This window comes from Podarcis tiliguerta (genome assembly GCF_965153285.1).
Source record: "Podarcis tiliguerta genome assembly, chromosome: 3".
NCBI classification, from domain to species: Eukaryota; Metazoa; Chordata; class Lepidosauria; order Squamata; family Lacertidae; genus Podarcis; species Podarcis tiliguerta.
This window is the reverse complement of record NC_139536.1, coordinates 80,855,046-80,882,361: the sequence shown is the minus strand read 5'-3', so window position 1 is coordinate 80,882,361 and position 27,316 is coordinate 80,855,046. Positions and strand designations below refer to the sequence as shown.

The following is a 27,316-nucleotide window of genomic DNA, read 5'->3' as shown; positions in this document are numbered from 1 at the left end:
CGTGATTTAACGCTGGCTTTAAATGAAATGGTATTTCAGGCACCTGGTGGCAAGAAGAAAAGTAAAGTCGCTTTTTTTAAAAGAATGCTCCCTCCCCCCCTTCTGCTGCTGAGATATGCAAATGTTTGCCTGTTGTTCTTGTTATAAATCTCCTACATTAATGGGCTTGCTGTGGACCCCAGCAGCTATTTAAAATATTTGTCTTTTGGGGGGTTTTTTAAATAGGAAAACTGAACCACTTCATACCAGTAGTAGTCTGTGTGGTGGGGCAATGCTGCAGAGCTGCCTTCTGAACACCAACATTGCTACAGCTTCCCTGGGTGGGGATGGGGCAGGGTGGTCTCCATGCTGTGGAGGCACAGGTTGACTAGACACTTGTGCAGAGCACCAGGTTGACACCACTGCTGCTTTTATGTAATCCCAATCTCCCCACCACCCTGTCCAACCCCAGTCCTGCCTGCATAAGCTCCACTAATGCTGCTGGTGGGAGGCTGGCTCCAGAAGAAGAAGAAGAAGAAGAAGAAGAAGAAGAAGAAGAAGAAGAAGAAGAAGAGGAGTTTGGATTTGATATCCCACTTTATCACTACCCGAAAGAGTCTCAAAGAGGCTAACATTCTCCTTTCCCTTTCTCCCCCACAACAAACACTCTGTGAGACAAGTGAGGCTGAGAGACTTCAGAGAAGTGTGACTAGCCCAGGGTCACCCAGCAGCTGCATGTGGAGGAGTGGGGATGCGAACCTGGTTCACCAGATTACGAGTCCACCGCTCTTAACCACTACACCACACTGGCACCACACAGATCACATCTTTCCTCCATGTTCACTAATAGCAATAGGGTCAATTCTTGTATGGTGTTACACCTTCTGCTTCCCTTCCCTTCCTTTTTAAAAAATGACACTTAATTTAAATGGACCCAAACAATGCTACTCTCTGCTTGACAAGGAAGGCAGTGAATGCGAGTTCAGACTGAGCTAATTAAGTACTGTAGTTGCATGTTCAGACCCAGAGACCTCCCCCCCCCTAAATAAAGACACACTCGACTCACAGCTTTATTGATTACAGAAGGTGAGTGGTTGCATAGGCTCTGGTTCAACTAGCTCCCTGCACCCTTGCAGCCAGCACTGACCGAGGGCACCAGCATAGGTCAGCCAAGGGTGAACACCTGGGTAGGCAAAAAGCTGGGAACAGACTATGTTCACCACCCAGATGCCCCCCTGGACTCAGGCACAGGCACAACCCCCTCTCGGGGGTTGACCAAACCAGTTGAGTCTTTGGATTCCTTTAACGTAATACCCTCCACATAGGTATGGTGAGACCATTCTCCCATCCCTATCACCTGAACCAGTGCCTATCCGCAACCTTACAAGTTGTGATGATTTGCTATGTGGCAGGCGAAACCCAGATGGCTACAGCCAATCAGCCAGGTGGGAAAATTCCTGCTGTGCCCCTGTCCCAACGACAGATGACAAACGACGGCATAGCAAGGTCAATCGCAAAATGCCCTAAAAGTAGGGAGAGGTGGGCGGGTGTTCCGAATGCACAAGCCGAAAGAGGAAGCTCTGGGTCCTGTGCATGGGTCCCTCAATCCTCTTGAACTGTGGCCCATTGGCCAGATTGAACCCAACATAGAGGGACCTACCAATCGGGTGTTGTGGCTGTCCAATCTTACCCACCCACAACACACGAGGTCGGTCTCCAGGTCTCACTGCAACACATGCCCTCTTTTAGGGAGGCCATGATTTATTTCCCCTGATCACCACTCTCAAAGCCAACAAAAGAACAATTAAAGGACTAAAATGTGGGCTGCACTCCCATTGATCCTTTTCTTCTGTCTTCCCTCACCATCTTCTCCTTTTCCTCTTCCACTCTGAACTGCCTCTCCACTCATGCTCCCTTACACTAACAATACATTTAAGGGCAAAATAAATCAATCCATTGTGGTTTTCTTTTCCACTAAAGAAATCAATGTCCAGAGGTTTAAACTAAGTCCGTCCTCGATGAAACCCAATTAACTAGATAGCAGCGAGTACCAAATGTTCGGCATCCCATGCCAATGATAAAATTAAGCTACAATACTAGTAGACGATTTGGAAAAGTATTTGGGGAATGGTAGTACACTTTGAAAACTGCACGGATGTGACTGTCTTCCCCCCGATTTGAATGTTTATACTTAAACACCGAATTAACTCTTGCGTGAAAGTCCAATTCACACACAGAGAGATACAATCTGCAGTTAACTCGATGAAATTTTTTGATAACATAGCTTTTTCATTGAATTGTATTATTATATACAGTCCAGTTGCTCAGATGATTTCCTAAAAGTAATGTAGAGAAGAATTTGACATGCTTATGCTCTCAGTTTTTAAGTGAACAGACAAGATTTAGTTTTTGTTTCCATACATGCTACTCATCCCTCTTGTTCACTGCTAACCTCAGCTTACTTGCCGTTAATTCATGCTGTACATGAAAGAGCTACTGACAAGCTTTCAGAAAGTAGCTTAAATCTCTTTACCTAAGCAGATCCGCTGAATTTAAGTAAACATGCTCATAAATAGCTTTTCCTCTGTGCTGTCTTTGGAGAGGCTTCTTTCCATCAACTTTATCTGTGTGGATGCAGTCTGATGAGTATTAAAAAAGATATTTATAACTTTGTCAGTCACAGCAGTATTAATATTGAAATCTCAAGAGGCAAAAGAAAATCCATAAAGATAGTAGAGTCTGGGAAAATGGTGCATGTGTCCATCAAGCTCAAGCTGGAATGAAAGCCATGATAATGGCATGCTTCATTGATTAAGGCATGTGCACAGTTTCATCCAGACATAAATGAATTGGGGGGGGGGCTGTGTGCTTAAAAAGAAGCAAAGCCTATTTTTTGCATAATGGCTGGCTGTATAGCCAAGGTGCCACCCAACCTATAATCTTAAATTTAAATGTATTTATGTGTGCTATTTATAAGCCTTCACGGATCCTCCGTAATTCCATGATGGTGAGGCTGAATCAAATGTGAACATATTTACCACCCTAATGTAAAAACTCCTCCCCCCCCCAATGGCTTCTTTTCTCCACCTTCTGTTTTATTCAGAGAGAAAGATAGAATGAGTTTGGCGCTGAATTTGGCATAAAATTAGAAAGAAAGGCCTGGAGTGGGACATTAATAATAAAAATGTTTGCATGAAGGAGTGGGTGGCATGGATGGTACTTTCAGAAGAGCACTGCATGATGTGGGACTAAACTACACAGAATTTTTCAGTAGCCCAGTCCAGCCTAGAAAATAAATCAGAGTGCTGGTAGGCCCTGCTCCAACTTAAGAAGGCCTCTTGGTTACACCGGAGCCCTGAACAAGGGGATGGGGAATCTGTGGACGTTCCAGATGTTGTTGGACTACAAATCCCATCTTCCCTAAATATTAGCCAAGCTTGCTATGGCTGATAAGGAGCTGGAGTCATAAACATATAAGGAGAGCTCTGCTGGCTTGGACTAAGGACCCATCTAGTCCAACATCCTGTTCTTGCAGTGACCAAATGGATGCTTATGTGAAACCATCAACCAGGACCTAAGTGCATTAGTGGCCTCCTCACTTGTGATTCTTAGCAGCTGGAGGTAGAACATAGTGACTGTGGCTAGGAGCCATTGATGGTCTTATACTCCACGAGCCCAATAACATTTGGAGCTCCTCTTGGACATACTTGGGCAATGTGTCGGGGACACTGCAGTAGAATGAGAGTGTGTCAGGAAGCAGTCGATAAAGCTTTAGGATCTTTTTGCCTTTAATACCCTGAAGCACTTGGTTCTTGGGCACACTTGGTAACTCACACATCATATATATGATAGGAGAAAGTACTTTGAGATGGCTTCCCAACTGTACATTTGAAAAATAAGTTTTTTTAAAACTGGCAAAACATTAGTCTGGAACTGTAACCAGACTTTATTGTGCATGGCAAGGTGAGGAACCTCAAGCCCGAGGGCCAAGCCTTCAGTCTTCTCTGTCTGGCCCCCGGGACTCTCCCCCAGTCCACAACCTTCTTGAGCCACACCACTCAACAGCCCTGCTTTGCACCTCCCTTGAGAGTTTTTGCCTGGTTGGAACGTGTCCTTTACCTCTGACGTTGCTTAGTGAATGAGAAGATGCTTGCATAAAAGAATCTAGCCTGCTGTACTAATCAAAACACTTAGATTTGTTGCTCTGCCCACATTTTCTCTACCTCTGCCTATCAATGGCATGGTTAGGTCAGCCTAGTTGGATGGGCAGGGTACAAATATAACAACAACAACAACAACAACAACAGTAATTTATTTCTTTATTTATTTATTATGGACTCACAGAAGGCTCCTCTGAAGGGGAGGTATATCCCTCAGGCTGAAAAAGGTTCCCTACTCTTGGTGTATGGTAACGCCACACTACTACACAAACACCAGGGATGCAGGTGGCGCTGTGGTCTAAACCACTGAGCCTCTTGGGCTTGCCGATCAGAAGATCGGCAGTTTGAATCCGCGCAACAGGATAAGCTCCCATTGCTCTGTCCCAGCTCCTGCCAACTTAGCAGTCTGAAAGCATGCCAGTGCAAGTAGATAAATAGGTACCACTGCGGTGGGAAGGTAAACAGTGTTTCTGTGTGCTCTGGCTTCCGTCATGGTGTTCCATTGCACCAGAAGCGGTTTAGTCATGCTGGCCACATGACCCAGAAAGCTGTCTGTGGACAAACATCGGCTCCCTCAGCCTGAAAAGCAAGATGAGTGCTGCAACCCCATAGTCGCCTTTGACTGGACATAACTGTCCAGGGGTCCTTTACCTTACACAAACACCATCTGGATCCATCTCAGAAACACCAAATTGGGCAGAACATTTGCCAGACATTATAATTTTGTATAGGTGCCCATTTTGAGAATGGAAGTTTAGGCAGTTTAGAAAAAAACAGTAGACCAGACTTGGTTTAGAAATTATACACAGAAGGCATGCAATGTGAGTAGCGCATTATAGCTTTGATGAGCGAAATGTGTGGAAATCAAGGGCAAGGGCACATCCTCAGCATTTCTGCATGCTAATAATTTTACAGCTTTCCACTAGTAACGCAGTACTCAGTTTTTTGAAAGCATGGCTGTACTTAATCCCATTATTCTCCTGCTAACAGCTGAAACCTCTTCTGCTCCACAAGCTGTATTTTAAGTTGTTAACATAAAACAGAGGATAATGTTGCCTCAGCAAAAAATAAAAAAATTAAAAAGAAGCCATTGAATGGATCTGAAAACTATATTGTATTGGAATGATCTTGAAACAGAATAGCATGCCCAGTGCTCTTAGCTGTCTTGTAGATATTTGAATAGCTTCTTTTCACAGTGGAACAATCAAGTGTAAATGCAGCTGACCTTGTTTTCTTGGCTACTAGTCAATATAATAAAACATACTGTGCTGTTGTGGACAGCTTCTAGTCAACTCAGATGAATTATTGAGTATTGAATGGTGTGTTTTTGTTGTTGTTGTTAAATTGCAAACAGCTTCACACAGTCACAAAAACTGTGTGAGTAAACACTTTGATCTGGAACTCTGTAGGACAAAGCATCATCTTGATCAGGAGTGTTTTGTGGTTTTCTTTATGTACCTTTTTGGACCTTTCAATTCCAAATAAAATAAATTCCCATCAACCGTAAGGTTGGTCAGGGAGGCTGTTGTTGTTCCTGTCTTTATTTTTCAGTAGATGCCCAGTGTAGATGAGACTGAGTCATGATCCCATGCCATTCTTTGCGGCACTGTTGTGGGAGGAGAGATGGTTCTTTCTTCACAACATAGACATTCCTATTGGGTTCTGTTGGAAAATGAAGAGCAGGGTTGCATAAACACTGTACATTTAAAGCACTCCCCCAAAAAACAATCCTGGAAACATAAGCTTACCCCTCACAGAGCTACAATTCCCAGCACCCTTAACAAACTACAGCTCCCAGGATTTTTTGGAGTGGGGAAAGGAATGCACTTCAGATATGCTCTGAGTGGTGGACGTGCCCCAAGGTAAAAGACTTCTGGGAAAGGATTTATAATGAATTGAAAAAAGTGTTGAAAAACACATTTACTAAAATACCAGAAGCCGTTTTACTTGGTATAGTGGGGGGTGAAATCCCCAAAAAGGATGTTACTTTTTTCCAGTATGCCACAACAGCTGCGAGAATATTGTTAGTGAAGAATTGGAAGAAACAAGATTTACCAACTATCAAAGAATGGCAGATGAAGATGATGGAACTTGCAGAACTGACCGGGAGACTCCAAGACCAGAGAGAAGAGACGGTGGAAGAAGATTGGAAGATTGGAAGAAGTTTAAGGAATATTTGAAAAAAATATGTTAATATTTAAAGCCTAGAATAGCTTTGGAAGTGGATATAGGCTGTAGGGTTAGAAGTAGAAGATAGAGTATTTTAAAATAGTATTATTTGTAAGTGATAAAATGTGAAGTTGATTTAAGTATGATTAAAAAAAAAGATGGTTAGAAATTATGATATATGTAAACTGCTAAAGAGGAAGTAAAATGAAAATCACATAGGTGGGACTTGGGGAAGCCAACTTAACAATGTTTAGGGAAATAAGGGTATGACAAGAATTTGTTCGTATTGTTTGTCTTTTCTTTCTGTGTTTTTTATTTGTGTTATAAAATGAATAATTTTTGTTCGGGTGGGAAACAAATATGCTCTGAATTTATGTGGCTTAAGCCACAACCAGGCTGTCTGAACATCCCCAATGGTGCTCATATTGGCAACAAATGATTCTTTGGGTCAAGAGAGAGAAACGTAACATCTGTTGCCTCATCAATAAGGAACCCCCAAAAAAGTTTATTATGATTTTGGTATGCCCTGAAGACCATTCTTCTCTTTGGGGGTGATTTCACCCATCACCGCTAACTGGTTTTTTTTGTATGTTCTTATATTTTTGTTCTGCTGTGTTATTATGAAATTGCTTTTGTAGTGTTTGTTTGAAAGGCATCCCTGTTTCTTTGTTGTAAGCCGCTTTGAGCATGATTTTTCTTTGTGTGTGGAAAAGTGGCATACAAATAAAATGAATGAATGAATCCACTCTAACTGCTTCAGCCCTTTTCTTTGGATTTGTAGTTTTTGGCATGATATGTGGCCATAATAACAAAAGGCTATTGCAGGTTGCTTGCTACCCTTACACCGAACGTTTAGCAATGCCTCTTTTACGCAGGATGTTACAGAGCTTTCTGTTGCCGTGAGTATTTTAAGAGGGGGCATTTCGTCCTCAATAATATGGCACATTTCCACAGACAGCGTGGAAAAATGTATAAATGAGTGTTTTTAAAGATACAAAGTGGCCCTTCATCTGGGCGGTCATGAGTTGCCTAGCAACCAATTGGCTTCCTTTTCAATGTAAGAATTCAGAAGCTTTCTGACATCAAATTACTATTCCGATAATGCCTGCCTGAGTCTCCCTCACACAGTTGTATAGCAAGCAGAAATGTAAGACATGCAGCCGTCATGCTAATAGGAAAGCATTTTTGTCCTCCTCTCCTCAGTGGAAGGAAGCCAAAGTCTTGTGGCATACTTTCAAAGTGAAGCTCTCAGTATATTTGCAGCTTCAATTATATTGTTTCACTCTTCAGAGGTTTCTGCAAACTTCAAACTTTACAACTTTCAGGGTCACCTCTGATGTTACTTTACCTCAGGGGTCGCCAACCTGTTTCGAGCCCATGGGCAGATGGGCAGATTAGAGAAACTGCTGTGATCACCACATTCACACACCACGACCAACCTATGCTATGAGCTGAAACAGAAAGCTTCTTTCAGACTTACCGTAATTTCAGCAAGGGGTGGGGTGGGGTAGATGCACTGTGGATGCCAGGGAACTCTGATAATGCCTCTTGCTTGTTTGAATGAAGAATAGAGAGGAATCGGCTACTGTGCATGGAAACTTGCCTACTGTAAAATTTACATTGGTTTCTCCACCCTCTTTTGCCTCTGTTCCTCCTTACCAGTGACCTTCACACAGTTTCCCATAAGAGAATGTGGCCCTCAAGTTGAAAATGGCTTCCCATACCTTTGATGTTTACAGAAGGGCAGAGTATTCAGCATGGTTCCCCCCCTCTTTTTCTAAAAAGCAGCTATCTCCGCAAATTGATTAACATGGAATAGAGATACTGTGCATTGCCTTCTCTAACCTTAGTGAAACCTATTTGCCTAACACTATTAAATTTAATTTTGAGAACTTCACCCTTGATCCAGAATCGCATCCTCCTCTGAGGTTCAATTTGGGTTAACTGCTGTAAATTAAATAATGGAAGTCCCATCCACAGAGAAGTCTTCTGATACAAGCTGCATTGAAGTCAATGGGATCTGCACCATCAAAATGGCCAGACTGTGAGGCTGACAGCTTAATTAACTCGGTGGTGAACTCCATAGAAACAAGGTCCTGATAGGTTTAACCTCTATTACTCTTCTCCAACCGTCTTCTATACTTTAGAAGCAATTCTAAGGAATGTGTACCATCTAATCTGTGCCATCGTTGTTGGTGGGTGGACAAATGCCATTAGGAATGACAAAACTATCAAGCCTTCCATTGTTCCTTCCGTTTTAAATCTAAACAATTGCTTGCAGCAGCTGAGAAGGACTAAAAAAGTAAGGACAAAATGCCCTCACCCAACATTTCACAGAAAGGCTTTGCTGAGGGAAAAAGTTGTTCTTGCTTTTCCAGTTATAATTAGGTCTGCTAGATTAGTCACCCTGTTAACATTTATATATATATATATATATGTATAAATATACATAGCCACTCTGGTTCTGTGAACAAAGAGTGACTGTGCAGAAGTTCTGTCACACTGCAAGTTCTTCCATATGTGGCTGTGTGGAACAGGAGTTATTGCCTTCTCCCTCACTTGCCCCACTGTATTCTTATCTCTGTTTATCAGTAGAGAAGTATTGGTTTTGGTCCGGGGACCAGCTATTCCCCGTTCAGTTCTGAGCTGGGACAGGCAATTACTTACGGCGGTGAGATGGGGACAAGAAACCCATTACAGTTGTGCCTTGGTTTTCGAACAGCTTAGTTCTTGAACATTTTGGCTTCTGAACACTGCAAACCCAGAAGTGACTGTTCCGGTTTGCAGGGGCAGAGGAAGAGGGGTGCAATGGAGGCAGGTTGCCCCGGGTGCCACCATTGAGGGGTGTGACAAAATGCCAGGTGGCACTCCCTGTGGGGCCTACAGCAACACGTCTCTCCTGGGAGTGATGTGGTGGCTTGGGTGCCCGCAGGCTCCACACTGCACCAAATGGTCTGCCTGCTACCTCTCCCCCAGCTGTAGGGTGGCTGAGTGGGAGGAGGCAGGCAGACTCCTCAGAGGCCCAGCGGAGCATCCTGCCCCACCGGTGGCTGACTGTGCCCCCATAGGTGCAGGACTTGATTGGCGAATGATTGGCTTGCTCTGCCACTGCTGGTTTGCAAACTATTTTTGGAAGCTGAACATCCGATGGGGCTTCTCCGGCTTTCGATGGGCTGCAAGAGTTTCCTGCAGCCAATCAGAAGGCATGCTTTGGTTTTCAAACATTTTGGAAGTCGAACGTACTTCTGGAATGGATTCCGTTCGACTTCCAAGGTACGACTGTATATTGTATTTTCAAATCAGCTACCTACATCACCTCTCTGAGGTGCAACTTCCTCATCTTTTTGAGTATTTAAAGCAGGAGTAGGGGATCTTCTTCTTTAAGAAAACCAACAATTTAAAGGCCTCATTCTCTTGCGGGCAGCCTTCCATGACTACATGCATCTTGTTTTTTTCAGTAATTTATGTACATATTTATGCGGGATGAGCGCTGCATCCCATAGTCGCCTTTGATTGGACTCAAAACCGTCCAGGGGTCATTTAACTTTACCTTACCTAGTATATACATTTTTGTACATCTTAGCTGGAGAACTGCATTGCAAAATACGGAGTAACAATGCCATCCTATGAATGCTTAGTTAAAAAATATGCCTCAGTGATTAAATGGGACTTAACTCCCTAAGTAAGTGTTCAGAGGATTTGAACCTAAGCCTGGACCTCTTCAGCTGTTCAGAATTTGTATCAGGGAGAGGCATAGGTCCATGCAATTTGATCCTGCCCTCTACACCCTTCCCTCCCCACAATGAACAGGCTTACAATCCTCCCCATAATTTTGAACACATTGTGTGCTGTTCTAGCCCATTGTCTGCATTCTGTAGGCATTTTTAGACACTCTTTTTACATAAAATAAATACTTTTCAATGCACAATAACAGTTCAGAACGTGGACCAAACAAATCCCTACCCAATTCCTAGCCCTAGTTTCTATACCTTTAGCAGGGCCTCTGAGGCTTATGACTATCAGCTGTAATTTCAGTATTTCATAAATATAATTGTAAGCCTCATACGATTTCAATATTTCATGAAATGCCTTCAAGGGCTTATATTAGACTCTTGAGGACCTCAAAGTACTGTGTGAAACATAGCATGGCATCCACACCATAAAGTAACCAATATGTAGAAACTGTTCTCCTCTCAGTATTCAATCTTCACATTGTGTGCTGTGAGGCAATTTTTCTTTTCTACTTACGGTAGGTACACATGAAATTAAAGGAATGCAAAGGTTGTATCCTGTTTGCATGGCAATTCTGGGAAATGTCTGCTGTTTCACCAGCTTAGCTTTACAACTCAGATAATCAAGCTGACCCTGCATAGATGTCTTCTCCACTGTTGCCATCACCGGCCATTCAACCTTGAATGGACTCTTCCTGCCCCTGACACATCAGTCAATGTAAATTCAAGATATAGCTTTATCTTCTTTACTTGCCTGCCAAGAACTGTTTTTCGCTCTGATTACAATTCCTGCTCCAGCTCCCCAGAGAGTTAAGATATGTCAATAGTGCCAGCCCAAGATGTTTTGTGCAATCTGCATTAGGAGCAGACTAAAAAGTCTTGCTGAACCATTTAGACACCAATTCCCACCTTCATTTGCACCCAGTGCCCCCTCTCACGGTGCCTGCTAAACTGTACTGTGCTTCATTGCAGATGATGACAACAACAAAACAACAACAATATTGTTTTTCTCAGCCTTTCACCTTGAGGTCCCAGGGCAAGTTACAACAATGTTAAAATATAGTATTGAAAATGGTTAAAATACATAGTAGTAAAAAGAATAGGGTGGGTCATAAAATATACATCTCAGGTTTTAAAGAGGTTCACCTTCAGAGAACAGTGGAATCTATATAATGAAAGTGTCATGTGCACCTCTGTGGAAAGTGAACCCCACAACTCAGAGGCTGCCAAAGAGAATTCCCTCTCTGGGGCCACCAACTCCTGAACTTCTGAGGGTGGTGGAATTGCCAAGAGGCTCTCCTCTGCTAACACCCAAGAGGGTCTGTAGGAAAGGATATTTGTGGCCTAAGTCATTTAGGGCTTTAAAGACTAATGTGAGCACATTGAATTGGGGCCGGAAACAAACTGTCAATCAATAAAGCTGTTCTAAAACACAAAATATGTATGTTCTAAAGGGAACCACAGTAATCAGGTGGCAACAGGGGACTTATTCTCATTTCTGTGAGTTTAACAGCTGGAAATAATAGTATAGCTTTGACAGATCAAAATACGACCATCAGTGCCCCCAAGCACTTGCCAGTCGTCTTATTAGAAGTTTAATATTACAGAAGCTCAGCCTGGAAGAAGCACTATTTATGTAAGCATCCTTTCCTGGAAAACATTTAATACAATATTAAACTGGTTGGGGAAAGCAGAACAGATTATTTCCAAGGTTTTTGCATGTGGGAGTTAGGGCAGGAGAAGAAGAAAAAACCTCACACTGTGGGCCTTTTGGTCACCCATGTACCCCCACTTCAGACATTTTATTATTTGAACAGGAATAATTAGTATCTTGCTTGGTTTTAACAACGAGCAGAAACTATTAATTAACTGAAGCTGACTGGCCCTGCTTGTGATCACCATTGTAGGGAACAAATTGACTAAATTAATAAGACTGGGAGAAGGGAGTCAGCAAAAAAATGAAGCCTATGCCAAATTCTCTCTCTCTCTCTTTTAATATAGAAAAAGTTAGCACGGGTGGTCTGCTCATTTTTGTTACTGTCCCAAGATTTGAACCCAGGTGACCTAGTTTAAGGCTAACAACCTACTCACTGCATCAGCTTTCCCCAAAACTGGTGCACTCCAGATGTTTTGCTCTACAGCTCCTATCACTGCAGCCAGGATGGCCAATGGTCTGGGATGATGGAAACTGGAGCCCAACAACAGCCAGTTTGCAGAAGACTACACTGCACCATAACTGCATGCATGATTCTGGTTTGGAGGATTGGAGATGAGTCCTCTTTTTCTCAGAGTGAGGTCTCCAAACCCAGATTACAGACCACCAGTCCTGGTTTGCAGAGCTTGTTGTCAGTTTGTAGAATGGTAGAGTTCAAAGGGAACCCAAGAGTCATCTAGTCCAAATTCCAGCAATGCAAGAATCTAAGCTAAAGCATCCATGACAGAATGGATGTAATACAATCTGCATGGACTCTGGACAGTCACTGTGGGAACTGAAGGCTGTACAAAGGTAAGAACCCCATCTGTTTCCTCACCCACTTTTGCACCTGGCCTTTGGACTGAGAATGGTTCCCCACCTTTGCTGTGTCATTTTTTGATTTTCTGTTTTATGAATCACCTGCTTCGCACAAGTCTCAAGGCAACTGACTTGAAATCAACTAAATGTAGCTCTAGAAACAGCACAAAACATGACAACTAAAGAGAGGCTTTAGAAACAATGCAGAATAAACACCTAAGGCAGGGACCTTTTCATTCAGCAGAAAAGTCTTGTCAAAACAAAAAGTCTTCAACTGTATCCACAAAGTACAAATAGCAGGTGCCAGCCATATCTCAACAGAGATGTTGTTCTGTAGAATGGGGGCAGCCACACTGAAAGCCCTGCTTTGAGTTACTGTGGAGCAGGCATCTGATATTTTAGGAACTTTAAAGACATGCAGGATATAGGCATCTTGACTCGTCCCACTTTACACACTGAGATAAGGGTGAAAATGGGCACATACAGTGGTGCACACATACTGTAGCTCCTCTACGTGACTGGGAACCCTGTTCGCCCAGCGTTCCTGATCACATGGAAGGATCTACATATGTGCCACACTCTACATGTAGAAGAAGTCCAAATGCCACCTTCACAACCACATCTAAAGGCCAAGTCCATCCAGCAAGATCGTGCTTCCTCCCATGTGTAGAGTGGACATGTAGAGCATTCAAGGCAGAGAACTATTTCTGGCTTGTATTAAATCATAGAGATGTGGCTTATGGTGCTATTCTCTTACTGTTTACTGGTAATGTAGCTCTCTCCCACCTAGCATAAAGGAGTTTTAACTTTTGCTCGCATCTGCTGCAGTACTGGGTCATGTGTGTAACCCCAGCTGGAGTTAACAGCTTAATTGCTATAACCTCACTGCCATTTCAGAGTTCAAGTACAGTACCTTCTGAAATGAAAACACTCTCACTTTGTATTATATTTTCAATCTCTCATACTAGAATTCACCCTCCTACCTGGTTAAAGTGAATTACTACTATAATAAATTAATCACAATTCTCTTCCAATTTGCACAGAGAATTTTTATCATAGTATTGTGCTCTTGCAAAGTAATCATACTGCTAGGTACCGTAATTTGCATTGTATTTGATCGTCTAATACAGACTTCCATAACAGCCACTTCAGTTTAGTGATTTATTGATAATCACTGTAGTCTTGTTCTGATTCTCCTGTTAAATGAAATTAGATTAGGACTTGTTCCTACATTATCATGGGGCATGACTTCCTAAATAAGAAAGAGGTCTTGCACAACTTCAAAAGCACTTAGCTTAGACTTACTATGTCCTAGGCTGAAAAAGTTCAAAGGTCACAGACAGATTTTAAGAGCTCTTCTGTAAGCTCTGTGTCCTAACTTGACATCGGGATAATGAAGAGGGAATTCTGCATTGATCTAATTGCAACAGGACTAAGCTCATATCCTCACCATACATTTAAAGCACATGGCTTCCACCAAAGGATCCTGGGGCCTCTTGTTTCACCCTTGCAGAGCTACCATTCCAAGCACCCTTAACAAACTACAGTTCCCATGATCCTTTGAGGAAAACAATGTGCTTTAAATGTATGGTGAGGGAGTGACCGAAGGTAAAGAGACAACTCCTAAGAGGAATGTAGCCAACAGTCATGTTGGTAGAACATGAGACTCTTAATCTCAGAGTTGTGGGTTCAAGCCCTATGCTGGGCAAAAGATTCTTGCATTGCAGGGAATCGGGCTAGATGGCCCTCACGGTCCCTTTCAACTCTACAATGCTATGATTCTATGATTACCTGGTTGCAATACACTATAAGGCAAGCCAAGATTGTGATTTCTCCTGAGACTGAGGCTGAGACTGAGAGCTTGCTTGGGAGACAGGCACTATCCTGTAAGAAAAACAGATCGTTGCCACATTTATTTATTTATTCAATATATATTCCACCCTTCCTCCCAATGGAGACCAAGGTGGCAGTGGAAAGACTGTCAAAATTTATATGGAAAAATTAACGACACCAAATATGTTTTGTACATTTTCTTATTGGACACAAAGGAGCCATGATAGAAACAGTGGTTTCTTGTGGCTGCAGCTCAACCTCTTGAACAGACCAATAAACATGGTCTTTATAGACCAAAGACAAGATCTGGTCAATGATTTTTAAAGTCCTGCTGATGTCAAAAGCAACTGTAAAGCAGGTGTTTATTTTTACCCCTTTGGAATAAGTGGGGAATACATGTGTTTACAAGCAGCTGCATTATGCCCATAATTTTTTGCAGATCAGCTTAGCACAAACATCTCTCTTTGTGGGATTTGTTTGCAACCAAATGAAAGAATTGTACTACTGCTGGCACCCAACCCAATTAGAATTTTGTCACTGAAATTTAAATTCAGAAATACAAATACAAATGGAGACCATGATAATTTCTGCTGTATCTTTGGGATTTCAGACATTGCATATTTTTTCAGGGGTGTTGGGGAGGAATGTCAACATTCAGCATGTGAAATATTAACGATACTGATAAAATTCCAGGCATCCACTGTAACTTGGATAACAAAGTTGGATGCACAGTGAAACTTGCCTTCTTTACAAATCCTTTATTTATAAGATTTTCAGCAAGAACTCTACAATCTTTATTATTGCTAAGTTGTTAGAACTTCAGACAACTCTCCAGAAGGCCCATGCCTAATGCCCAATATACACCAGGGAACTAAGGGCATTTAAAATCACAATTCAACATTCATTGCTAGAAAACAAAACAAAACAAAAATACCTATCAAGGGAAATCATTTTCACAGCAACTAGCATACTGCAAAATACTTGGAGAAGACAGCAATTTGCCTTTTGTTTCCTTTTTAACTTGTGGAATTATATTGGAAGGGTGTCTTCTGTTTGAATAATATAACCCTGAATGCAATAGTTCAAAATTGCCTCCCTAATAGGGTGACATCTAATGAGTTCATTAAACTCAAAATTATATGTAATATTTATGGATGTTATTGTCAATGAACCAAAACAAGTAGCATTAAAATCATGGAGCCATAAACTGTTATAATGAATAGTGATTGCTGGAAGGTGAGTTATCTGTGCTCTGATCCATTTATAAAACTGCAATATATTCATAAGAAAAGAACAGTTCACTTCACTGTTTCAGAAGGGAATTGAGCAGCAGCACAGAAGGCTTAGTAGCAAAAAATCCCCCATAATAAATGTGTAATGCTCAAATGCTAAATAGAAATGCTTTAAATTAAAATCTTTCTCTGCAAGGTTAATTGCAATATAACATTTTCTCTTTTATGAACAATTAAGTAATTGTGAAATGTGTGCATGTAATTTCAATGTCATTGTCTTTCACCACCAGTTGATATGGGGAAAACTGTGTATAGAGTATAACTTATTCAAAACATAGCATCTTTGCCTTTTAGCATCCACACACACTAATAATGATGCTTTTCCAAACAGAGGCCAATGACTGACATATCAGTTCCACCTGAAGTATTCTGGAGCACCATGGCTTCACTTTGCAAAAGTTTCCGGGGGGCAGTAAAGGCTACAGGAAGTTTCGTTTGCTATGAGTTGGATCCAGGCTAACTGTTGGGCAGAATTCTGCCTGCCGTACTCTCCTGATAGAAGAAATGGGGAGATTATTTTGACCGATGTTGCCCCTTTCCCCCTTTCCTTATTTTTCTCATCCTTTCCAAAGACTACCTTTCCAATTTCTGCTTTGTTTCATTCAGTGCAATATTATTTCCATCCCCCCCACACTAGAGAAGCACAGAGACCCCAAACACTGGCAGTCTTTGTGTTGTACTTGGCAAATGTAGAGGACCCAGTTTCTGCTACCTTTCACCTCCTGTTTGCCTAAAGAAAGGATGTTAGGGTTACAGCCTCTCAGCTGCCTGCTTGCCTTTCTCTGCAGGTGCTTAAGGGAAGTTGCCAAGCCTTTTCTCCTCTGCTTCAGACATTAGGGACAACAATGCTGCTAATAAGTGGTGATATTGTTGCATTTGCCCTTTCTGAAAATGTTTCTTATCTGCGATTGGTTCTCTTGATTATATAGGACAGGAGTAGCTAACCTCTGGCCCTGCAACTGTTCCTGGGTTATAGCTACCATAATCTCTGCCTATAAACTATGCTGGCTGAGGTTGATGGAAGTTGGGACTGCAAAAACATCTGCAGGATCACAGATTTCCCACTGCTGATAGAGTTATATACGTTTGTGTCGTGAATTTGTTTGATCCTCTGTCATCTCCCTAGATCATTGGACAATGTTCACAGGATGATCGGAGCAAAAGGATTGCCTGCAGACTTCTTCTGTAGTCTCCTTCTACCCTGCTGGCACTCTTTTGTACCGCACTGGGAAACAAGGTGAATTGCTTGTTTTTCCCCTTCTACCTTGATTCCAAACTAAATGGTTGCCTGAGGGGTTCTTTGAATATTTCATTTGCCATCTTCATCCAGACTTCTACAGTGCGGCATCTTGTTGCCGGTTCATTTATTGTTTCTTTTGTAATTGCAGTAATCACACCAATTTTATACTGTACACCTGTGAAAATGTCTTGTGACGCCCCAGGGGGAGCTCTCCTACAGAAACCTCTCTACTTTCAATGCAACAACTGGCAGGAAATGTGGAATCCATGTGGATGCCTCCTCCACCATATCACGTGGGCCCCATATCGACAGAAATGACTGCTGCTGGGCTGTTATCTCTCTCTAGAATAGATGGTTGGGTATCATTGCTGTTGGCTATCTTGAAAGATCTCTAATAGCACTGACTGCTGTGCCTATTAGTGCCTGCACATTCTCCCTTAGAATCCTGGCAACACAATACCATCTGAGCGTTTCTTATATATGCAGTTTCTCCCATTGCAAATGTTACGTGAACTGAAAGGATTGCAACCAAGGCCAAACCCCTTGTGCTTATCAGCCACAGACAGGTTTCCTAATAGCCCCAGATCTTCTGGCCTCCCCAGATTAATGCTACTGGTGTGTTCTTCCCTTGCTTAATTTGCATGTGGCGACTCTTCTCTAGGCTACTTGTGTAGAATGACAGTGTGACTAATAACTAGCTTCTAATGAGCAACCCTTCAATGCAGCCATGCACGGTTGATTGTACTGTACCTTCTGAAGAAAAAATGATTGACTGGAGTAGCTAGAGCCTCCTACCTTCTCTTTTGTAGACAGCAATCCCCATACTTCAGTGGTGTTTATGAATTCTAAGTGTTTTATTGTATCATTAACATTTTCCCAGGAGTGCATTTATTTTTTATTAACAAAAAATACCACTCATCTCACTTCTCCTACAAAATGGGGCTGACTGGGCAATGTTTACAAGATGTTTTTCAGGATTTTACTGGCTAAGATACAATGGGGGAAATCTGTGGCTCTCCAGATGTTGTTGGACTGTAACCCCTATCATCTCCGATCATTGCTTATTCTGATAGGAGTTGGAGTCCATCATATTTGGAGAGCCACAAGTTCCCTATCCCTGGGCAAAGGTATACTTTCCTAGGAGGGAAATATTCGCTGCTAGTAATGGATGGAGGACATAGAGAGGTGTGCAAATGTGCGCAGAAACTAGCCTACTACCCGCCTTTGCCTCTGCACACCTCTCTCTGTCCTCCATCCAGAATTTAAGGGCACATTCCAGCTATGCAAAAGTACTAAAGGACAATGTGAAGTTAGGGCTATTGAGAGCTATGGTCTGAGGGGAAGAGTCATGAGGGCCTGATAGAAAGGCTCAGAGGGCCACGACTGGCTCCTGAGCCCAAGCATCCCCAACACTGTCATAAATTGTATGAACCTTCCCATCCACAAAGGTCTTGGCCTAGAAAAGGCTAGCAAGTTGTGACACACTGCTTATGGGAATTGTTGTTCATGTGCCTCTGGTGCAGGTGCCACTCTCCAGACTTTGTGTTCCACCCATTCCCACTGGAAGCTTGGTGGATTATGTGTAAAAGCAGGATGTAGCCTTCATAGAGGTAAATACCATGATAGACTTTCAGCATTTAGTCAGCCCAAGCATCGCTTTCTCGCACCGTAGTTGTCGCTGTCACAAGTGTTTCAAACATAAGTGATATGCAACATATCACTTTTCAAAAAAATATATTCTTTCTGACCTATGGGCTAATAGAAGGATGAATAGAGTGCTTAGAATTAAAGGGAATAGAATAAGACTGCTGGAAAGAAAGGGACCAGAGATGTAATTATCATCTGAATGGGGGCACTTGCCCTGTTTAAATGCACAGGCAGAACTGAGGAGAGCAGACACTTGCTTGCCTTAATCCTGCAAATGTTGCTTCCTGCTCCAAGAAGCCCTATTGGGGCACAGGAGAGATGCAAGCAGCAATGACAGATACTTCCAGGCTTTGATGGAGCATCTCTCCCCCTAGGGATAGCACTACTAGTCCCAGAATCCCCAGTGGGATTTGATGCTAGGCATGCATCACACTTATTGCACTTGGGAAATGATGTGCTTTACACTTTACTGTGTAAATTTGCTGTTGGGGTTTCTGGAGCTATTATCTCCAGTTCTGCTTGCATCTATGGAGGGGAAAGATGTTCCCCCAGGGGAATACCTGCTGCCTCTCCCTTCCTCTCCCTTGCCCCTCCTTGCTCAAGGTAAAATACTGGGTTCTTGGTGCAGGCCGCCCTGAAGTACAGCAGACAATACTTGGTTTGCGAACACCCTTCTGCCCTGTCCTGTCCTTGACAAAAGCCCATGAGGCACAAAGGGAATAAGGTAACAATGGTAGTCTAATAGTTCCAGCACCCTGGACAGCTCCAAGTGCACAGCATCTTCCCAAATAGTGTAGGATGGGCCTGAAGCTTTTATTGCTCCACAACCTCCACCTAGGCTCCACCTCTTCCCTGAAGAGCGGAAAGTCTTAAAGGGGCAGATGCCTGGCTCCTCATTTTAGACAATTCCCTCCCAGCTTTCTGCCTGGGTTGATGGACCAACATGGGGGAGCACTGGGACTTAATCACAATGATTACTGGGCTCACACATTCCCCATCTCTTGTCCCTGTGTGTGGAAGATCAAAAACTTTCAATTTCTAACTAACCACCATTCCCTGTGGCATGGAACTGTGGTTTGTTTAAACCATAGCTAGTAAAAACAAACCAGGAACAAGCTGTGGTTTCAGATCCTGGCTTATTCTCAGACTATAGATAGCAAATCACAGTTCTGAGTTTGGATTTGTAAGGAACTGTGGTTTGTTTAAAACTGAAATTGTCTCCTTTCACCAGGTACAAAAGAGGTAGAGAAAAGAGGAGAGCACACAAGTGCAAGCAGTGGTGGTTGTTGCCAACTAGACCTTGTGGGGGTGCAAGGAGGTCCATTGATTATGACCAAGTTTTACTGGGTTTTTCCCTATCTTCCTCCCTTCCAAAGATATAGTGAACATGGAGGCACTGCAGTTTTCCAAATAATGTGGTTTGTTCTCAGAGTAGAATACCAGTTTCCCTTTACATCTGAACTGAGCCTATAATTTACAAACTGGTCAAGGCATTTCAGTGTTCCTGAGGCTTTAAGGCAGCCTTTCTCAACCTGTGGGTCCCCAGATGTTGTTGGACTACAACTCCCATCATCCCTGAGCTCTGGCCTTGCTAGCTAGGGGTGATGGGAGTTGTAGTTCAACAACATCTGGTTGAGAAAGGCTGCTTTAAGGGAACTGGTGAATAGATTGTATACTTTTGAAGCAGTTCTTTTGTTGCTGAGTTTAAGTTCACTATGTTTTAATTCAACAGAGATTAACAATATTCTAAAATATCCTACATGTTTCAGTGAACTGCCCCAGGATCCTTGACGGATGGAAAGAAAGCCCAAGCATTTTACAACTGAAAACATTTCCCCACATCTTACTTTTTCCAACAAGTGGGATCTCAAATAGGAAAAAGTAGGATCCAAAGGTTGCAGGGAGCAGCTATGTTTTTCAAAACAGCTTTAAAGGCAAGAGACTATTTTGTCAATTCATAACATACAATGATATAATTTGCACTGCCTCTGGAAAATATTAATTGCAATCAGCAGAGACAAAACAACAATACAAATGTGCTCATAAATACGGTTCTATAATGTAATCTGGAAAAGAGAGAGAGCTTGTTGTTTTTTTTGATTAAGGATAACACTGTGCATTCCTTTTGTTCTCAACTATCACAAAAGGAGTGAGACCCTAAAACAGAAATAAGAGCTGAGTCTTTCTGTCACTCTCATAATCTGTGAAGCAGTAACTGTTCAAAATTATATGCAGATTTAAACTCAAGGCTGTGGCTATGGGAAAAGCAGAGTTTTCTTGGAGTGTCAGTGTTGTGACCCTCTTCATCAGGTTGTGTATATGTGTAAATAGACCATATCTCATAAAGATACCACAGTCTCCTCATCTTCAAAAGGAAACACAAACCCTGGACAAACATTTGTCACCACTGGAATCTCTTACTGCTCAGAGATCGGTGTCGAGTCCAACACTATTGGTAATTGATCTTTGCTGAAGACTGGCTTCTTACCTCTGAAAACCACAAGAATGGAAACTGTCATTTGACACCACTCCAATTGGGCACTTAATAATTAATATTCCATAATAAATTAATTGCTTTCCGCCCTCTTGGCATAGAGATGTCTTATTTTCTCATTTAAAATTAGAATATCCATTTACCAATCGCATACAGCAGAACAGAGCAATACAGCATAGCTGGCTCCAGAGGAATTCGTGGGCATTTTAGTAAAATAGGCTTATTCTTAAGAATGCCACACCCTGGAATTTAAGACATAAAAAGAAACGATTTGGTTCTAAATGAGGCTAAGAAGCAACCTTTTTTTCTTCCGCAATGGTGTAAAGGGTACACATGCTTCAGAGTGCAATCTTATGTATCCTTAGCAAGCCCTATCAAATTCAACGGGGTTTACTCTTGACTATGCAATTCTATGCATGCCTGCTCAGACATCTATAGGAAGCACTTGTTAAGATAGTAGCATAGTGTTGAAGGCAGGAAAGGAAGACAGATTTGTTCAGACCACTGTTCTCCCACTTGCCATCTGGAATGGATGAGGGTGGCAAGGTCAGTTCTGCAGAACTTACCCAGCTCTCCCTCTGGTGTTCCTGTGCAATCCCAGCCTCCTGCCACCCTGCCTCGCCTTCATCCCATCCAGGTAAATTACAACGATACTGATGTTGGGAGGATGTCCCAGGTACTGCCAGGTCACATCACCTGCTCTTGGGACACAAACTTTCCCTTTTTGAAACCAAACTCCTGAGGATTGAGCAAAGAGAGTTAACTCAGTCTTGCTAATAAATCGATCGAAATCTTACATCAGAGAAACATTACCAGAGGCAAGACTAGTAAAAGTTAATCAGGGAAAAGTTATGCTAATATCAACTTTCTATTTCCAAATACCCCCCCCCCTTTTTAGCAAGCAAGCAAGCAAGCAAGCAAGCCTACCCATGCATATAGATGAGCTATGTACATTTGTTTTTAAATTCTGCTGGTTCCACCCCCTTATATTTTTGATTAAGTGGTTTATAACATTTCTTAAATAAATAAAATTCCCTGTGCTAATGAAGGTTGATTGGAATTACCATGTTGTTGTTGTTTAGTCGTTTAGTCGTGTCCGACTCTTCGTGACCCCATGGACCAGAGCACGCCAGGCACTCCTGTCTTCCACTGCCTCCCGCAGTTTGGTCAAACTCATGCTGGTAGCTTCGAGAACACTGTCCAACCATCTTGTCCTCTGTCGTCCCCTTCTCCTTGTGCCCTCCATCTTTCCCAACATCAGGGTCTTTTCCAGGGAGTCTTCTCTTCTCATGATGTAGCCAAAGTATTGGAGTCTCAGCTTCAGGATCTGTCCTTCCAGTGAGCACTCAGGGCTGATTTCCTTAAGAATGGATAGGTTTGATCTTCTTGCAGTCCATGGAGCTCTCAAGAGTCTCCTCCAGCACCATAATTCAAAAGCATCAATTTTTCAGCGATCAGCCTTCTTTATGGTCCATGTAGGGATGAATTAAATATGAAGTAGTTTGCCTAGGAATTTGGCATTTCCTTCAAAGCAGATAAGGTTCCTAAAATGAGAATTTAGGCGCTTTTAAAAATTGATACCAGTAATCACTAAACCTTACCTGTCAGAGCCAGTGCAAGTTAGGTTGATCACAATCTGCTCAACAGAATGTTTATCTGTTTGCTCATTGCCTTTCATAGCTTTTGCTCAAGCTGACCATGTTCAGCTTGTGATTGTCTTTAGACCCCTAGATCCTTTCTGCATGTACCCTTGATGCAAGCTGACACATGTAAAGGACATCAGAAGAACTGTATCTCTTTGTGGGGAAATCCAATGTAATCCAGTCTTGAGGCCACCCGAGAACTAGGGAAACTGAGTACTGTTTAAGAACAGCCCTGTTTACGAATTATTCGGTTTACAAACTCCACAAAACCGGAAGTAGTGTTCTGGTTAGCGAACCTTACCTTGGTCTAAGAACGGAATCCAAACGGTGGAAGGGCACTGGCTGTGGAAGGCCTCATTAGGGAAAGCATGCCTCAGTTTAAGAACGGACTTCTGGAATGGATTAAGTTTGTAAACCAAGGTACCACTGTATAGCCTTAAACTAGTTGGGGAGATTGGCTGTATTCTTAATGGGGCAGAATGATACATTTTGGCACCCTTTAAATATATTATCTGAGAATAAATAAAAATATAAATAACTGGATTGTTTAGAATTTTAGGAGTTGCTCTCAGTAACTCCTGCAGTGGCTTGGAGAATCTCACAAAATATACAACTGGTAGATCAATTCATTCTTCTCCTCTAAGATAAAAAACCCAAAACACCACCGTATCTGCTCACAGGCTTTTAAAGTCAACTGTATCTAGTGCATTTAAAGGTCTTCATTTAGCATTGTGAACTGCCTCACAAAAAGAAGACACACTTAAAGTGCTTTTAATTAAATCTGGGGTGAGAACTAATTTTTGTCCATCAAATCCAACACCCTGCTGTGCCACTGCTTTTATTTTTCCCCCCTTTCTTGTGTTCGCTCTGAATTTTTTCAGTCAGAAAACCTTTCATACTCAGACTGATTTGTATACCTCAGCATGGATGTAATTATATTATAGATAGATTTGGGAAATTGAATAAAGATATGTCTTCATTATCTTGTGCAGTAGAGAAAGCAATTATCTTAATCTCACAACAGATTCATTATACGTATTAATCCTTAATTCTACGTACAATATGAGATTACCACTTCTTTTTTGTGGTTTTGCTTCAAAGTGTAAAATTAGATAAAATTTCAAGTTCTAATAAAATGTTTGTCTCAGGAGAAATTCTACACCAATCCTATACGGATGTTTTAGTGCACCACAACAATGTGCAAAGATATTTTAGAGCTGATATGTTATTTCTGGAATGGGGACCCTGTAGAACCTCTCCAGATGTCTCCAACACCCACCAGCTGCAGCCAGCATGGCCATAGTCAGGGATGATGGGACTTGTAGTCTGGGGGGCACCAAGTTTTCACTTTGGCCTTCTCTGAATTCAGATAAACATGCTTTCCTTTCAAAATTCTGCATCTCTCCTTTTACTTTATTTTTTATATTTACATCAGACAACAGTGTCTTCTTAGACAGTGTTTCATAATAGGATGGATCTCCTGTTGATCTCCCACAAAGTTTGGGAGATATCGTTCTCTGATCAAAGTAACTATTCATAATATTCCCAGTGAGCATTGTCTACACTGAGTGGGCAACCTTTTACCATGGAAGGTATTGGCTGGGGCCAGAGTTAGTGCAGAGCAGGGCCAGGAACCACCATCCCGACTTAAGAGAGGGAGAAATAACATGTAATAAAAGAGAGATAGTGAGGACGGGGTGGCGATTATCTCAACTCTTCCCTTTCCTTGCCACCAACATGAAATTAGGCTAAGGACCATGCGCCCCAAAGGCAAGAAGTAGCCTACCTTTATCTGGATGGAAACAGGTTTTCTTAGACTTGTTAAGCTTTTAAAAACATTTATTTCCCTCTTCTGGGGCGGAATTAGGCTGCATTGCTATATACGCTTACTTCAAAACAACCCTTATACAGTGGGAATTTTTTGCAAGGAAATATGCATTGGAACAAACCATTCGTCCTGAAACCATTCGTCCCCCAAAACCTGAATATTAGAGCTGTGTGGTGACGGTGCATGTCTGTCTATGCCAGAGCCCAAAGAAACACAATTGCTTTCCATTTCTTTTTGGCTTTGTGTTCATTTCTCTGGTTTCTTTCTAATTCATTTGTATTCTGAATGCGTCACAAAGGTGTTCCCCCCTGTTCTGCTTAGATTGCCTGTCAGAATACTTACACACGGGGGTTAAGATTGAAGCAATGTACGGTACTTGACTAAACCTTAGAGCCTCATCCAGTCCAAGTAATTTTTTTCCTTCACAAACCATAATACTTCTTTAGCTTTCAGCTATTAATAAAGAAAAAGCCAGCAATTCCCTTTCCTCCTCCATTTTAAAAAAGTGTGTCAGATAAATTTGCTGGCAGAAAAGAAGCACGGGACTCTGAAAACTGAGCTTATGTCTAATCTTACTTTGTTCATGATTGGAATTCAGAGGGTAGAAGCATGCAAATGGGTGTTGCTGAAAATTAAAACAGGAACAAGTGCTAGTACAACTACGTGGCATCGATTATTTCTTTGTCATCCACCCCACGTTATCAATCCCTCCCAGTAGTAGACAGCATGATGGTGTGCCTCTGCTCACCTGCCCTCTGGTTGGTCACGTGACTACTGGTTACCAGGAAGTAGAGAGGGTCAGCAATTTCACATTTGGGTTTTTAAAAGCTCTCAGTCAGATGCCATCTGCACTTGGCAATTTGTTAATTTTTAATTTGCCAATGAGACCAACTTCATCACTAGTATTTGCCTTAGTTCTCCCCTCCCACGAGTGGGACTTCAGGTCTAATCTCATAGCTGTGTGGAGATTGCCATGTGCGTGCGCACGTGCACACATAATAGGAGATTGCAGCAATTCTCATGACTTTGGGGGGGTTACCAGCATCTATAACCTTGACGTAAACAAACAGCTAAGCCAAATTATAAAGCAATAATCAAAGGTATGAAATGAAGCAAAAGTGGTTTCTCTTCTACTATTGAAATATTTCCAGTTTGATCATGGAAACGAGTAGAGAGAATTATCATTGTGATTGGCCTTCTGAGCTTTAGACAAGGGGAAGATTGTCAGGGAAGGGAGAAATATTAACGGGAGCTCGAGTATCACAGATTGCTGTGGCTATTTTCTGCTTGATAGGGTTCTGTTTAGGCCATAATTATGCCTAAGCTGTAGTATGATGGTTTATGTTGCTGTTCAAGTGAGAAAATTGTTTTTCCGTCCCAAAGTCTCAGACTTTATTTTCAAGGTCAGGTAAAATAATGATGTAAGAAAGAAAAAACAAATTCCACAGAAATTATAAAGCTTTCATGTCTTGACAAAGATATTGCTTCTGCATAAATAAGCCAACACTAGGCTGGAACTCAAATCTGTGTCTGTATAAAATGTAACAAATAATTGAGCATTTAGGCCTCATCATGACGACTATACCGGTTTGTGCTACCATTTGGCTCACTGCTGTAATAACGGCCAGATGAGGGGGTGAGACCAGACCTACATTCACCTTATTTCACCCAACAACAATCCGATAATAACCCAATAATAGTAACAATCTATTCAATTCGGCCAAAAATGTTTTGAGGTTGGCTGGATTTTTATTTTTTTTACTGACTCTAAAGAGGGATTTCTGGTAGTCTGTGAAATCCTTGTTGACAGCAGCTCTCCAAACTCCTTGGACTGATCTGCAGTCTCCATGGATCTCAGATAGTGCAGTTACAACTCTGTAGTACATCCCTCCTCTGATGTACCTTGGTCATCCATAATGATGGAAGAGCTCACTTCCTCAGCCTTGGTCTTCCACTTATGTGCATTGCAGTGGCATGGCAGCAGATAATTCCCTTTGGATCGGCATAGTAGCAGGGTTAAAGCAGGGCGTAGCCTGGAAAACTAAGAGGCAAGGAACCCCAAAGAAGCTCAGAAAGGAGAACAACAAGTTGACATGCATGCACCAATTATTTGTATTTCAAATCTCATAGTAGTGTAATGCCTCAAAATACATATTGAAAATCTGGGGGCTGTTACTAGAAGCTTACACAAGGTTTGATTCAAGGGGACTAATTTAGAAACAATAAATGTTTATTTGGAGCATTGCTATGTGAACACAATTTTAATTATCAGCTTGTGGTAAGCACATGATTCAGTTGCTTTAAGACTCAAGACTTAGTGTTCCATGAGGAATATATAATTACCAACAAAACTTTTAATTTGTTTTTTATCTTAATTTTTCAAAAATTTACTAAATAAATTATCATGCACACACCAATCACATTATAACACACATTTAAGCTACTTAGCATTTCAGTCAGGGCTGGGTGCTTTTTCTGTTGGCAGTATCAGTTTGTGCTGTTGTACCGCCACCAAATCACTTTAGGTCAGACACTTCCACATAGCTCAGTTGATAGAACATGAGACTCTTAATCTCAGGGTTGTGGATTCGAGCCCCACGATGGGTGAAAGATTCCTGCAGGGCAGGGAGTTGGACTAGGTGATCCTTGTGGCCCCTGCCAACTCTGTGATTCTATGATGATCTGGATTGTGTGACTTAAGCTATTGAGGCCTGGTGGGTTATTGCTCAGGCTTTATGTGAGAATAGTTGGACTAGATAGAATAACTCTTTGGTGTCTTCCAACTGTG

At 41.9% G+C, this 27,316-nt stretch overlaps 1 long non-coding RNA gene across 1 annotated transcript in view; it reads right to left on the bottom strand.

Moving 5' to 3' along the window:
- Positions 1 to 23,077, bottom strand: part of LOC310673216 — a 162,783-nt gene extending 139,706 nt beyond the window's left edge. The window contains exon 1 of the long non-coding RNA XR_014508916.1: positions 22,997 to 23,077. This is a non-coding gene — a long non-coding RNA (uncharacterized lncRNA). The remainder of the gene's footprint in view (positions 1 to 22,996) is intronic.
- Positions 23,078 to 27,316: the final 4,239 nt, after the last annotated feature.